At 42.7% G+C, this 16,597-nt stretch overlaps 1 long non-coding RNA gene across 1 annotated transcript; it reads left to right on the top strand.

Moving 5' to 3' along the window:
- Positions 1 to 1,678: 1,678 nt before the first annotated feature.
- On the top strand, positions 1,679 to 5,557 carry LOC109197976 (uncharacterized). The gene is made up of 3 exons (XR_002058983.2): positions 1,679 to 1,710; positions 3,526 to 3,559; positions 4,240 to 5,557. It is a non-coding gene; the product is annotated as an uncharacterized LOC109197976 (long non-coding RNA).
- The last annotated feature ends 11,040 nt before the right edge of the window (positions 5,558 to 16,597 follow it).

The following is a 16,597-nucleotide window of genomic DNA, read 5'->3' as shown; positions in this document are numbered from 1 at the left end:
TGTGTAATTGCAGAAATGTGTCTGGTCTCAGATATTGCACGTGCACAATTCTGTGCAGATAAGACCACAGACTCAGGTTTGAATCCACACGTTGTCAGCTTCTGACAGTTCCTGCAGTAGGTAAAAGCTTGGTTTTGCACCAGTCACATTTCTTGGACCATCACCACCACAACATGAGACTTGGTGCTACTGGCTAACACACCACTGACTGACTCACTTCCTTTATTTAGCCTTAAACCACTCGATGAAGTTTCTTCGTGTTCACGTGAGTTAGTGCCCTTTCTTAAATCTTGCCGTATAGTCTAATGTACATAGCTTATCATACCGTCTCTTCCTCACTTCTCTACAGCTGGAGCTAGCAGCAGCAGCCTCCTGTGACTCTGAGGCCTGGTTACTAGTTGTTGCTGGTATTACTGTTCACGGTGCGGCAGCCCTGACAGCTAACATGTCGGTTAATTTGACATATTTTGCTGAATCCATTTTTAGTTTCTTTTTATTGTTTTCTCTCACCATTTCAGCTCCACCTCACTTTTTCCATAATAATCTTTTTGTAGCAGCTGTGGGAGATCACAATGAAGGTAGGGGAGGGGCTGAACGCATTAAGAGATTTGATTGGGTAATACCGTGTCAGTAATGGAAATGAAAGAACAGGCTGCTGTCAGTGTTCGTACAGCTGGTGCGCAGCGGCTCTTCAGGCAGATTATCAGTCAATTCTAAATTGCCCATATTGTGAATGGTTGTTTGGTTCTCTCTGTTAGCTCTGCGACAGACTGGTGACCTGTGTAAGGTGTACCTCCTCTCACCCTGTGGTAACTGGGATAGGCTCTGCCCCCCTCTGCGCTCATGAGAGGATAAGCAAAAGAGAATAAATGGAGTAGTGGAGTTTTCACCTAGGAGGTGATCCTGAGAGTCGTTCACCCAACCTGTCATCATTGCAGTCATTACGGTGTCATGGGTCAATTGTGTGTGTTGAATTACCGTAAGGAAACTCAAATAGAACGTTAACGACTATAGGTAATGTTTGTAACGCTATATAGTAAGTTGTTCCTTCTATTCAATATAACCTCTGTCTTGTGTCAGGGTCTAATGTAGAACAACAGTCTGTGTTTGCCCTCAGTTTGATCCAAGCTGAACTGTGTCCCTGGTTACTGTGTGAAATCGCAGCTTCTAATGCCACTGGTAGAGTTGGTTGGGTGAAACAAAAAGTACTATTCCTACAACTACATGTCACATTCTTATTTGAGATTATTTTAGAGGGTAACACCATTCACCTCACATGTGATAGATACCCAGGAGGAGGAGAAACAAACCCAGCGTGTCTGGGCTGCATTACTGTGATTGTTGCAGTTATTATCATTTTTGGAAAATTGAGAAAGTGTATCAAACATAGAAAACATCTTGGTGTATGGTACAAAGAACTGTTTTGTTGGTCAGACATGCAGGGTTTGATGCTAAGTGCCAATTTTGATACTTGTATCCACTGAGAGGGTTGTACTGTGTTCTTGCCATGATGTATTGTCACCATCATCAATGTTATTGTTTCAACTGCTGTAACAAATGATTTTCCACTCCATGATTGTCTGTCTGCTTCCCGTCAGAGCCCTGAACCCTCTGAGTGCGGCGCAGCTGCTGCTGCTGCAGCGGGAGGGTGGCCCTCACTGGGCAGACAGGATCCAGTGGGTCCTGCTGGTTAGCAACCTCAATGAGGAGGTTAGTAATACTTACACCAGTAACACCAGTAAAATGGAACGTCTACAATTAAAACTCCACCGCTCCTACACACCACTCCATTCATCTGTTCCTGTTTTTTCTGTTGCTCGCTGTGGTCAGTTTTTCTATTTCCAGATTTGTTTTCTTGTGCTTGTCATTAAAGACGTGTATAAAAATAAACTCATGTCTACAACTTGATCTGTAATCTTCATAATTAGTTTACTTGCTTTTGTGGATCTGTGCTGAGACACACACAGACTGAACAGACAGTTTTGGTTTTCATGAACTTTCTAGTCTTAGGACTCCAGGAAAAACAAGGCTTCCTTTATGTAAGCTGTAGTTTCCCAAAGGTTCATTTGATTCTATAATATTTGTTTGCGTTCAGATAGCCTGTTGCCTGTATGTGTTGCCTCCTAACCAGCGTGTGTAGACATCATTTTCATTGTAATCACTGAGCTGTGTGGAGCAGTTGATGTTCTACTTCTGGGCTCCTGTTATAGGTCTAGTTTTATTAAATACTTTTCCTATGAACATTTCTTTACTGTATTTTTTGTGTTGTTCTTCACAGCAAGAACTTATTTTTCTCCCCCCTTTTCCTTTTTCGGTCCACTAAGCGACTGCGGGATTTGTCGTTTATTTCATAGGCACCCGAACCCTCTCCTCTCTTTCCTGTTCTGATAATCAAGCCTTCCTTCTCTGTCAAACTGCATCTAACTCTGCTAACTGTCTGTCTTCTCTTTTTCTCTCTAAGCTCTCCTCATCTCTCCTCAGCTCATATGAAAGCTCATATGAAATCATTCTGTGGTCTCCTAACTGTGTCTGAGCCCTGGGAACAAACAGCTGCTGCTTGCTCTTTTATCCCTTTTCTTCTGTTTTTGGTTTGTGTGTTTAACTGATTTGGCGTCTGACTTTTCTCCTCTGTCTTTGCTATCTCTGACTGTGAACGGTTGTGCTTTTCTGCCTTTGGACAGTATCTACACCACTTAAAGTCCTGATGTTAAGATACTGTTCCTATGCTTTTTTTGGATTTGTGTGAATGCCATGTTATACTGAAGTGGCCTTCACATCAACTCTTGCATGCAAGATTGTGTTGCATTTTATACTGCATGCTATCTAATCTCCTTGTAAACTCGTGTCATACCACTGCTGAAAGACTTTCAGTTTCTCACAGCTGCTGCATGTTCTGTTTCTCCCATTGTTGTGAATGAGTCTGAATATTAATGATTTATTATGATTTGAGATGAATGTACCTTTATCCCATGCTTGTCCAGGATGAAAGCCAGTTTTGTTTTTTTAAACTTTGCTCTATTTTCTCCAAGACAACATTGATCCAAGCCATTATCTCTGACCAAACTACCTGCATTATTCCAGTGTACTGACCTGTATTTTATTTTTTTGTCCCTCCCCATTCCTCATTTTTAAATTTCCTTACCCAAATTTGCATTTGCCTCCCTGATCTCTCTCTCTCTCTCTCTCTCTCTCTCACTCTCTCTCTCTCTCTCTCTCTCTCACTCTCTCCACCCTGCTCCACCTTCACTCCGTGTGCTGGTGGGGATTTTATAAATTTATAACCTCCAATCACCTTTCTTCCTCCCATATTAACCAACCTTCTTCCCCTCCATGACCCCCATCCACCGCTTGCTCCCCTCCTCCATGACCCACCACCTCCATCACTCTCCGGGGAAAAACAAAAACCACCATTCCTCCTACCTACCTCCGTTCTGGATCGATCTGTCCATCTCTACCTCCGCTCCGCTCCGACTCTTCTACTCTCTACCTGTCTCACGCTGCTTGTTGCTCTTCTCTCCCTCTAAGATGGTTACGCCCCAAAGTCTGTTTACCCTCTTCGGTATGTTATCGTTAGCTCTCTCTCTCTCTTCTTTCTTTAGCTCTACTTTTCTTTCTTATATCTACTCTTTCTATTCTACTTTCATTCTGACATTTTGTTGTTGTTGTTGTTGTTGTTACTATTATTATTATTATTATTATTATTACCATTATTATTATTATTATTATTATTATTATTATAGTTAGTATTATTATTGTTGTTGTTATTATTATTAGTATTATTAGTAGTATTGTTAGTGTTACTGTTAGCATTACAAGCTTTTCTATATTTGTTTGCTGATTGTAGATTAGGTCATTTTGAATACTCATTGACCACCTGTTTATTGGTTTGGGTTATGTCATATCATTACTTTGCCCTAAAATTTCCTACTCAGTAAGAAGTTAATGCATGGCTAAGCCATTGGTTTTTGCATGCTGTTTTTATTTTTAGCCATCTCACATAGCTTGATAACGTTTCTGCTTAGAGGGTGCTTCTTCTTTATCCTTTATCTGTTTTTTCACACACTTTCATACATCTCACACTCTACAGTCTAAAATAAACCTGTGTTTCTATGCTGTCATCTCTGCTGTACCTTGTTTTTAAATATCCTTGTCTCCTTTGAAACCTTGAGATTTTTCTAACTGTCTGCTTTTTCTCATCCCAACCTCTTCTCCTATTGCCTGCTTCTGGGTCTGTCACAGGAGTGTATGGTGATGTCCAGAGGGTGAAAATTCTTTACAACAAGAAGGACAGTGCTCTCATACAGATGTCCGAATCCAATCAGGCCCAGCTAGGTGAGTGGATATCATCTCACCCTCTGTTATATGGATGTCTGACTTGTCTGTATTGCAAGTCCCGTAGTATGCTGTGTAATAGATATTTTGGTCCTGTGTTGATCATTACACTTGCTACTTTTCTTAAATGTAATGCAGCACAGTCATTACTTGCCAGAGAAAGTAATTCTGTACACGACTTGTTCTGTTACTTTTTTACTCAGTAAAATGAGCTGAAATGCAGGTTTGTATAATTGCCAGCTAACAATGCAAACATTAGGCTACAGTCCCACACACCAGCACAAATGCATATCATGAGGACACATACACACTGTCTTTTACATTTTTACATAAGAACACAAAGCAAAGATGAAAACCAGTGATTTTACTGTAGAAACACACGCATAGGTAGAAATAGAGGCTACAGTGCTCAAGGCTGACTGTTCATCGCTGCCTTTGTTACACGTGGTTCGGGGTCAGCATGCACTCAGCTTTTTCATTGGCTTGTTCTGTGTCTGCATGTTTTCTGCAGGTATTTTAAAAGTGATGAAGTTAGCAGTGTAACGTGGTTATTTGTCCTGGATGCAGTTTGCAATTTACCAGCGCACTGTTATCCATTTGTGCAAAAACAAAATAAAATAAAAAATAAAGAGTCCTTCTGTGTGCCAACATACAGCACACTCAAGCCCCTTTTCCATTAGTACATATTCACGTCGGCTCGCCACAGTTTTCAGGGTTTGCCATTAGGTCATAGTACCAGGTACCAGGTCCTTTATTAGAACCTACTTGGCCGTGGTTCCAAATGATCCCAAAATGTGATGTCAACAGACTGCATGCCACCTATTGGCTAGTCAGTGGCGTCACGAGAGCGTCTCATTCATGAAAATCAAAACCGCCGTTTTTAAAACCTGGCAACAAGGGAAATGGCTAGAAAAAACAACGCCACGGTCCACAGACCGAGCAGCAGGCATATCGTCGCCTCGACCGTCCACCTTTTGTTGTAGCGTTCGCGTCACATACTAATTACGTCACAGAACGCCCAACGGTGTTGCTATGACAATGACAATGCACAGTTCTTGCATTTCTAAGGCTTCCTGTTGCCACCAAATCTGTGAGAAGGCGAGGTAAGGAAGACAGAGCCCCTGCAGGACTACAGACTGGGACATGCTCTGGGGTGATCGTGGCTCAAGAGTTGGGAGTTCGCCTTATAATCGGAAGGTTGCCGGTTCGAGCCCCGGCTTGGACAGTCTCGGTCGTTGTGTCCTTGGGCAAGACACTTCATCCGTGTCTTGCCAAGGACACTTCACCCGTTGCCTACTGGTGGTGGTCAGAGGGCCCGGTGGCGCCAGTGTCCGGCAGCCTCGCCTCTGTTAGTGCGCCCCAGGGCAGCTGTGGCTACAATGTAGCTGCCATCACCAGTGTGTGAATGTGTGTGTGAATGGGTGGATGACTGGATGTGTAAAGCGCTTTGGGGTCCTTAGGGACTAGTAAAGCACTATACAAATACAGGCCATTTACCGTCCACATGGGGATGACATCAACAGCAACACAGACTGCATCACTGACTACATACATTTCTGTGAAGATACCATCATCCCAGCCAGGACTGTATGCTGTTTTTCCAACAATAAGCCCTGGATCAACAGTGACCTGAAGGCCCTACTGAACGAACAAAGAGGCTCTTCAGGTCTGGGAACAAAGATGAGTTGAATGTGGGGCTAAGAAGGTGTAGATGCATAGAGAGGAGCTGGAGACCAAACTCCAGCTGAATAACATCAAAGAGGTGTGGAGAGAGGTGCAGCTGGTGCCCTCAATCAAAGAAATTGGCAGCAGCCTGGACACAACATGAACAACTAGAAAGCGAAAATTTCAGAAGAAATTTTAAGTGTGCCTATGCCGCTGCTAATCACTGTAGTTGCCATTCATACGGCTACAGAGAGCAAAACTCAGAAGAGCAGCCATTCTCCACCATGAACTATGGTAAAAACAAACACCGCTCACGCTTCACAGATGACAGCTTACAGTTTTGTGTAAAGATGAAGTTACTTCGTACAGCGCCGATTTGCAGACACTGTGCACACAGGTTCATGAGCAGAAGTCCCATTGTACCACGGCAGACCCGACAATGTTTGCATGAACACGCTTTGAAGCATTACATTATGGACCACTTTTCACACATGCATTCACTTTTTGTTTTTTGTTATTTTTACACAGTGTTCTGAATTATGAACAATGGTCTACAGCCAATCTTGTGTATTATTATACAAACTTTGGTTGTGAGATTCAGATAACTATTTAATAAAAGCTAAATATTTTATATGAGAGTAAGAAAGAAAAGTATATCTTTGTGTCCACCTTTCTCTGTTAATGCCCTAGCTGCCCCCCCCCGTAAAAGCTTTGCTAGATCCGCCCCTGCACAGTTACCAGCTGTCAGCTACACAAAAAAGGAGCTTGGTCTTTGTCTCTCAGAAACAACTCATAACTTCCCTTCAACTCATTCATGTCACCTAAAGTGTAAACCTGTTTCTCCATCACCAGTTCAGCTCTGATGATTCAGTAAGGACATCTCCTGATTTCATCTTCATGCTCCAGCAAACATCAGCTGATACTAGAAATTAAAATCAAAAGAATTCTAACAACAGCTGATCAAGCTTAAACGTGCTGCTGTTGTTTAGCGCGATAAATAAGAGCGAACAGCCGATCATTGATCAGTTTCATGATTGACGTTTCAACACGCGAGAGAATGACAGGGGAGGCTTCGTAACGACAGAATAAATCATAATGTTTTCTCTGAATGTGGGACGATTCCGTTTGTACGGCACGGCAACTCTATGAACTAACCCTAATGAATAAAATAAAGTCCAACGTCAGTAACTTAGTGCGCATACAGCTGTATATAAACTCCCGTGGCAGTACGATTGTAAAAGGTCAACGAAAATAAATTACACCTAAACTCGGTTTATATCTGACCCAAATAGAGTGCAGTTCATAACTTCTTACCTGAAATTCAGTTCACCTCACGCTCCTGCCTTCGGTTTCCAGCATCATCGGCCCATATAAACGAAAAATAAGTCCAGCTAAAACACATACTGTCGGCGAGCGACCGGGTGCTGACACGAGTTTCACCCGCCTCAATATAAGCCAAGCCTGGGTGCTTTTTCACGAAGGGTCGCTAGCGGCGCTAGCTAACTATGCTAGCGGCGCTAGCTAGCTAGCCGGCTATCAGCAACACATAAGAGAACTGCTGCTAAATAAACTACACCTAAACTCGGTTTATATCTGACCCAAATAGAGTGCAGGTCATAACTTCTTACCTGAAATTCAGTTCACCTCACGCTCCTGCCTTCGGTTTCCCTGATCCACGATTGACCTCCGCGTTAGCAAACACCGGTCGATCGGCGGTAGCCTCACCGCCTTGTATGTCTCGTTCGCGGCATGTCCTTTCTGTCACAGGGATAGCTGCCCTCTGTTGTAGCTCCACCACCAAACAACTCAGTTATTTTTTCCACATCGACCAGCATCATCGGCCCATATAAACGAAAAATAAGTCCAGCTAAGACACAGACCCTTGCCGAGCGATCGGGCGATTAAACAAATTTTAGCCACCTCACTATCAGCCAAGCCTGGGTGGTTTTTCACGAAGGGGCGCTAGCTAGCTAGCTAGCTAGCCGGCTATCAGCAACACTTAAGAGAATTGTCGCTAATATGGGATGTCTTGATAAAACGAGCAGATATTTGAAGTTTATACACCTACATTCTCGCCTGAAAATATCTTAAAAGTGTACTTTGTGACCTAGAAACACGAATAAAAGACATATAAAACGAAGTGGTGTCCGCCATTGTTTGACTCGGTAGAGGCATGCTATGAATTGTGGGATATGTAGTTTTCACCAAGCATGGCACTCTTTAGGCCGTACTACTCCCGGTATACCACTAGAGAGAGCCAACACACCACAAATGAAGTCTGTTTCTATGGTGCCAAAAGCAGAATCTTTCTCAGGAGCCTAGAAATTGGCCTAAATTTGCACTAAAATCTAAATATTTCAAAAACTATAAAAGTTATAAACACCAAAAGTCACACCATACTAGCCCAGCTCCAGCCGCACAAAATGATGTAACATATGTACCCCTATTGTCAAAACTGTTTGGTAGAGGAGCGCGGGAAAATTTTCACTAAAATATTAATATTTAAAAAACTATAATAGTCATAAACACCAAAAGTCATAGCACACCATTCCAGATCCAGCCGCACAAAATGAGGTAACATATATGAAGCTTTTCTCAAAACTGCGGGGCGTGATACGTGCCGAAATTTAGGCGGAAGATGGAGAATAATAATAACTAGAAAGCGAAAATTTCAGAAGAAATTTTATGTGTGCCTATGCCGCTGCTATTCAGTGTAGTTTGCCATTCATATAGCTACAGAGAGCAAAACTCAGAAGAGCACCCATTCTCCACCATGAACTATGGTAAAAACAAACACCGCTCACGCTTCACAGATAACAGCTTACAGTTTTGTGTAAAGATGAAGTTACTTCGTACAGCGCCGATTTGCAGACGCTGTGCACACAGGTTCATGAGCAGAAGTCCCATTGTACCACGGCAGATCCGACAATGTTTGCATGAACACGCTTTGAAGCATTACGTTATGGACCACTTTTCACACATGGTTGGTGTACCCAAACAGCCGGCTGTAGCTTTTCAACTCACAGCCCGACACACACCCAAAAACAGCCGAGAGAGAACAGACTACGCCTGAGAGGCGTGATTGCAGGTGCCGCTCAGGTGGGTCCACCTCCCCTGCAGCGGCACTGCAGACCACGCCCCGCCACACACATCAAACACGTAAAATAAATATTTATGCACTTTTGCATTCACTTTTTGTTTTTTGTTATTTTTACACAGTGTTCTGAATGATGAACAATGGTCTACAGCCAATCTTGTGTATTATTATACAAACTTTGGTTGTAAGATTCAGATAACTATTTAATAAAAGCTAAATATTTTATATGAGAGTAAGAAAGAAAAGTATATCTTTATGTCCACCTTTCTCTGTTAATGCCCTACCTGGCCCCCTGGCAAAAGCTTTGCTAGATCCGCCCCTGCACAGTTACCAGCTGTCAGCTACACAAAAAAAGGAGCTTGGTGTATATTTGTCTGTCAGAAACAGTTCATAACTTCCCTTCAACTCATTCATGTCACCTAAGGGTAAACCTGTTTCTCCATCACCAGTTCAGCTCTGATGATTCAGTAAGGACATCTCCTGATTTCATCTTCATGCTCCAGCAAACATCAGCTGATACTAGAAATTAAAATCAAAAGAATTCTAACAACAGCTGATCAAGCTTAAACGTGCTGCTGTTGTTTAGCGCGATAAACAAACAAGAGAGAAAAGCCGATCATTGATCAGTTTCATGACTGAAGTTTCAACAGGCGAGAGAATGACAGGGGAGGCTGTCATAAAGTTCAACATCGGTAACATCGGTAACTTAGCGCGCACACAGCTGTATACAAACTCCGTAGTGCTAGCTAGCACGCAGTACAAGTTATTGTAAGTGACTGAAAAAGTCAGCACAACGAAAATAAACTACACCTAAACTCGGTTTATATCTGACCCAAATAGAGTGCAGGTCATAACTTCTTACCTGAAATTCAGTTCACCTCACGCTCCTGCCTTCGCTTTCCCTGATCCACGATTGACCTCCGCGTTAGCAAACACCGGACGATCGGCGGTAGCCTCACCGCCTTGTATGTCTCGTTCGCGGCATGTCCTTTCTGTCACACACCGGTGGATAGCTGCCCTCTGTTGTAGCTCCACCACCAAACAACTCAGTTATTTTTTCCACATCGACCAGCATCATCGGCCCATATAAACGAAAAATAAGTCCAGCTAAGACACAGACCCTTGCCGAGCGATCAGGCGATTAAACAAATTTTAGCCACCTCACTATCAGCCAAGCCTGGGTGGTTTTTCACGAAGGGGCGCTAGCTAGCTAAGCTAGCGGCGCTAGCTAGCTAGCCGGCTATCAGCAACACTTAAGAGAATTGTCGCTAATATGGGATGTCTTGATAAAACGAGCAGATATTTGAAGTTTACACACCTGCATTCTCGCCTGAAAATATCTTAAAAGTGTATTTTGTGACCTAGAAACACGAATAAAAGACATATAAAACGAAGTGGTGTCCGCCATTGTTTAACTCGGCAGAGGGGTGCTATGAATTATGGGATATGGAGTTTTGTAACAAGCATACAGATTTTCAGCCGTACTACTCCCGGTATACCACTAGAGAGAGCCAAGACACCACAAATGAAGTCTGTTTATTTGGCGCCAAAAGATGAATTGGCCTAAATTTGTACTAAAATATTAATATTTAAAAAACTATAAAAGTCATAAACACCAAAAGTCACAACATAATAGTCCAGCACCAGCCGCACAAAATGATCTAACATATGTAATCCTAATGTCAAAACTGTTTGGCAGAGGAGCGCGGGAAAATTTTCACTAAAATATTAATATTTAAAAAATTATAAAATTCATAAACACCAAAAGTCATAGCACACCATTCCAGATCCGGCCGCACAAAATGAGGTAACATATATGAAGCTTGTCTCAAAACTGCGGGGCGTGATACGTGCCGAAATTTAGGCGGAAGATGGAGAATAATAATAATAATAATAAGAATAAGAAATCCGACGAATAGTAATATGTGTGCCTCTTTCCATAGGCACACATAACTAGAAAGCGAAAATTTCAGAAGAAATTTTATGTGTGCCTATGCCGCTGCTAATCTGTGTAGTTTTCCATTCATACGGCTACAGACAGCAAAACTCAGAAGAGCAGCCATTTTCCACCATGAATTATGGTAAAAACAAACACCGCTCGCGCCTCACAGATGACAGCTTACAGTTTTGGGTAAAGATGAGGTCACTTTGTACAGCCCCGATTTGCAGACGCTGTGCACACAGGTTCATAAGCAGAAGTCCCTCTGTACCACGGCAGACCCCGACAATGTTTGCACGAACACACTTTGAACCAGTACGTTATGGACCACTTTTCACACATGGTTGGTGTACCCTCCCAGCCAGCTGTAGCTTTTCAACTCACAGCCCGACACACACCCAAAAAACAGCCGAGAGAGCACAGACTACGCCCGAGAGGTGTGATTGCAGATGCCCCTCAGGTGGGTCCACCTCCCCTGCAGCGGCACTGCAGACCACGCCCCGCCACACATATCAAACACGTAAAATAAATATTTATGCACTTTTGCATTCACTTTTTGTTTTTTGTTATTTTTACACAGTGTTCTGAATGATGAACAATGGTCTACAGCCAATCTTGTGTATTATTATACAAACTTTGGTTGTAAGATTCAGATAACTATTTAATAAAAGCTAAATATTTTATACAGGGAGTGCAGAATTATTAGGCAAATGAGTATTTTGTCCACATCATCCCCTTCATGCATGTTGTCTTACTCCAAGCTGTATAGGCTCGAAAGCCTACTACCAATTAAGCATATTAGGTGATGTGCATCTCTGTAATGAGAAGGGGTATGGTCTAATGACATCAACACCCTATATCAGGTGTGCATAATTATTAGGCAACTTCCTTTCCTTTGGCAAAATGGGTCAAAAGAAGGACTTGACAGGCTCAGAAAAGTCAAAAATAGTGAGATATCTTGCAGAGGCATGCAGCAGTCTTAAAATTGCAAAGCTTCTGAAGCGTGATCATCGAACAATCAAGCGTTTCATTCAAATAGTCAACAGGGTCGCAAGAAGCGTGTGGAAAAACCAAGGGGCAAAATAACTGCCCATGAACTGAGAAAAGTCAAGCGTGCAGCTGCCAAGATGCCACTTGCCACCAGTTTGGCCATATTTCAGAGCTGCAACATCACTGGAGTGCCCAAAAGCACAAGGTGTGCAATACTCAGAGACATGGCCAAGGTAAGAAAGGCTGAAAGACCACCACCACTGAACAAGACACACAAGCTGAAACGTCAAGACTGGGCCAAGAAATATCTCAAGACTGATTTTTCTAAGGTTTTATGGACTGATGAAATGAGAGTGAGTCTTGATGGGCCAGATGGATGGGCCCGTGGCTGGATTGGTAAAGGGCAGAGAGCTCCAGTCCCACTCAGACGCCAGCAAGGTGGAGGTGGAGTACTGGTTTGGGCTGGTATCATCAAAGATGAGCTTGTGGGGCCTTTTCGGGTTGAGGATGGAGTCAAGCTCAACTCCCAGTCCTACTGCCAGTTTCTGGAAGACACCTTCTTCAAGCAGTGGTACAGGAAGAAGTCTGCATCCTTCAAGAAAAACATGATTTTCATGCAGGACAATGCTCCATCACACGCGTCCAAGTACTCCACAGCGTGGCTGGCAAGAAAGGGTATAAAAGAAGAAAAACTAATGACATGGCCTCCTTGTTCACCTGATCTGAACCCCATTGAGAACCTGTGGTCCATCATCAAATGTGAGATTTACAAGGAGGGAAAACAGTACACCTCTCTGAACAGTGTCTGGGAGGCTGTGGTTGCTGCTGCACGCAATGTTGATGGTGAACAGATCAAAACACTGACAGAATCCATGGATGGCAGGCTTTTGAGCGTCCTTGCAAAGAAAGGTGGCTATATTGGTCGCTGATTTGTTTTTGTTTTGTTTTTGAATGTCAGAAATGTATATTTGTGAATGTGGAGATGTTATATTGGTTTCACTGGTAAAAATAAATCATTGAAATGGGTATATATTTGTTTTTTGTTAAGTTGCCTAATAATTATGCACAGTAATAGTCACCTGCACACACAGATATCCCCCTAAAATAGCTAAAACTAAACACAAACTAAAAACTACTTCCGAAAACATTCAGCTTTGATATTAATGTGTTTTTTGGGTTCATTGAGAACATGGTTGTTGTTCAATAATAAAATTATTCCTCAAAAATACAACTTGCCTAATAATTCTGCACTCCCTGTATGAGAGTAAGAAAGAAAAGTATATCTTTGTGTCCACCTTTCTCTGTTAATGCCCTACCTGGCCCCCTGGCAAAAGCTTTGCTAGATCCGCCCCTGCACAGTTACCAGCTGTCAGCTAAATAAAAAAAGGAGCTTGGTGTTTATTTCTCTCAGAAACAGTTCATAACTTCCCTTCAACTCATTCATGTCACCTAAAAAAAAGGTAAACCTGTTTCTCCATCACCAGTTCAGCTCTGATGATTCAGTAAGGTCATCTCCTGGTTTCGACCAGCCGCTTCTACAGCTGTGGCTCCAGCAAACATCAGCTGATACTAGAAATTAAAATCAAATGAATTCTAACAACAGCTGATCAAGCTTAAACGTGCTGCTGTTGTTTAGCGCGATAAACAAACAAGAGAGAAAAGCCGATCATTGATCAGTTTCATGACTGAAGTTTGAACAGGCGAGAGAATGACAGGGGAGGCTGTCATAAAGTTCAACATCAATAACTTAGCGCGCACACAGCTGTATAGAAACTCCATCGTGCTAGCTACCACGCAGTACGAGTTATTATAACTGATTGTAAAAAGTCAGCACAACGAAAATAAACTACACCTAAACTCGGTTTATATCTGACCCAAATAGAGTGCAGGTCATAACTTCTTACCTGAAATTCAGTTCACCTCACGCTCCGACCGGCAGCCGCCTGCTTCTCCTGCCTTCGGTTTCCCTGATCCACGATCTACCACCGGTCGATCGGCGGTCGCCTCGCCGCCTCGTTCCCCGCATGTTCTTTCTGACACACACCGGTGGATAGCTGCCCTCGGTTGTAGCTCCGCGTCAGCGACTACCAAACAACTCAGTTATTTTTTCCACATCGACCAGCATCTGGACAATCCACCGCCTTTCACTGTTTGTACCGTTACTAAAAAAAACCCTCATCGGCTCATAAAAACGAAAAATAAGTCCAGCTATGACCCTGAGTCAAAAAGACAGCCAGCTCGGGTTAGCTAGCTACCTGTCTAGCTCTTTGCAGGCACCGAAAACATCAGAGCTAATATGGGATGTCTTGGTAACACGAGCAGATATTTGAAGTTTACATCTGGCCAATCCACCACCTTTCACTGTTTATACCGTTACTAAAATGAATAAATAAATAAATCATCGGTCCATATAAACGAAAAATAAGTCCAGCTAAAACACATACTGTCGGCGAGCGACCGGGTGCTGACACGAGTTTCACCCGCCTCAATATAAGCCAAGCCTGGGTGCTTTTTCACGAAGGGTCGCTAGCGGTGCTAGCTAACTATGCTAGCGGCACTAGCTAGCTAGCCGGCTATCAGCAACACATAAGAGAACTGCTGCTAAATAAACTACACCTAAACTCGGTTTATATCTGACCCAAATAGAGTGCAGGTCATAACTTCTTACCTGAAATTCAGTTCACCTCACGCTCCTGCCTTCGCTTTCCCTGATCCACGATTGACCTCCGCGTTAGCAAACACCGGTCGATCGGCGGTCGCGGCATGTCCTTTCTGTCATACACCGGTGGATAGCTGCCCACTGTTGTAGCTCCGCGTTATAGCACCACCAAACAACTCAGTTATTTTTTCCACATCCAGCTGTAACTCCGATTCTGTGCGAGCATTTACGAGAGACCAGGGAGGTGAAACGACAGAGTCCCCTCGCTATCCATTTGCAGCCAAGTGCGGCAGCTAGCTAGGTAGCCGGCTAGCTGTCAGGCAGGACCACGTCGTCAGAGCACTGTCGCTAAATATGGGATGTCTTGATAAAACAAGCAGATATTTGAAGTTTACACACCTACATTCTCGCCTGAAAATATCTTAAAAGTTTATTTTGTGACCTAGAAACACGAATAAAAGACATATAAAACGAAGTGGTGGCCGCCATTGTTCACTCTGTAGAGGCGTGCTATGAATTGTGGGATATGGAGTTTTCAACACAAGGATAAATCTTTTCGGCTGTACTACTCCCGGTATACCACTAGAGAGAGCCAAGACACCACAAATGAAGTCTGTTTATTTGGCGCCAAAAGATGAATTGGCCTAAATTTGTACTAAAATATTAATATTTAAAAAACTATAAAAGTCATAAACACCAAAAGTCACAACATAATAGTCCAGCTCCAGCCGCACAAAATGATCTAACATATGTAATCCTAATGTCAAAACTGTTTGGCAGAGGAGCGCGGGAAAATTTTCACTAAAATATTAATATTTAAAAAACTATAAAATTCATAAACACCAAAAGTCATAGCACACCATTCCAGATCCGGCCGCACAAAATGAGGTAACATATATGAAGCTTGTCTCAAAACTGCGGGGCGTGATACGTGCCGAAATTTAGGCGGAAGATGGAGAATAATAATAACTAGAAAGCGAAAATTTCAGAAGAAATTTTATGTGTGCCTATGCCGCTGCTAATCACTGTAGTTGCCATTCATACGGCTACAGAGAGCAAAACTCAGAAGAGCAGCCATTCTCCACCATGAACTATGGTAAAAACAAACACCGCTCACGCTTCACAGATACAGCTTACAGTTTTGTGTAAAGATGAAGTTACTTCGTACAGCGCCGATTTGCAGACGCTGTGCACACAGGTTCATGAGCAGAAGTCCCATTGTACCACGGCAGACCCGACAATGTTTGCATGAACACGCTTGAAGCATTACATTATGACCACTTTTCACACATGCATTCACTTTTTGTTTTTGTTATTTTACACAGTGTTCTGAATGATGAACAATGGTCTACAGCCAATCTTGTGTATTATTATACAAACTTTGGTTGTGAGATTCAGATAACTATTTAATAAAAGCTAAATATTTTATATGAGAGTAAGAAAGAAAAGTATATCTTTATGTCCACCTTCCTCTGTTAATGCCCTACCTGGCCCCCTGGCAAAAACTTTGCTAGATCCGCCCCTGCACAGTTACCAGCTGTCAGCTACACAAAAAAAGGAGCTTGGTGTTTACAGGGAGTGCAGAATTATTAGGCAAATGAGTATTTTGTCCACATCATCCTCTTCATGCATGTTGTCTTACTCCAAGCTGTATAGGCTCGAAAGCCTACTACCAATTAAGCATATTAGGTGATGTGCATCTCTGTAATGAGAAGGGGTGTGGTCTAATGACATCAACACCCTATATCAGGTGTGCATAATTATTAGGCAACTTCCTTTCCTTTGGCAAAATGGGTCAAAAGAAGGACTTGACAGGCTCAGAAAAGTCAAAAATAGTGAGATATCTTGCAGAGGGATGCAGCAGTCTTAAAATTGCAAAGCTTCTGAAGCGTGATCATCGAACAATCAAGCGTTT

This window comes from Oreochromis niloticus, unplaced genomic scaffold (genome assembly GCF_001858045.2).
Source record: "Oreochromis niloticus isolate F11D_XX unplaced genomic scaffold, O_niloticus_UMD_NMBU tig00007205_pilon, whole genome shotgun sequence".
NCBI classification, from domain to species: domain Eukaryota; kingdom Metazoa; phylum Chordata; class Actinopteri; order Cichliformes; family Cichlidae; genus Oreochromis; species Oreochromis niloticus.
Note: the sequence above shows the minus strand (reverse complement) of the source record. Positions and strands in the feature narration are given on the sequence as shown.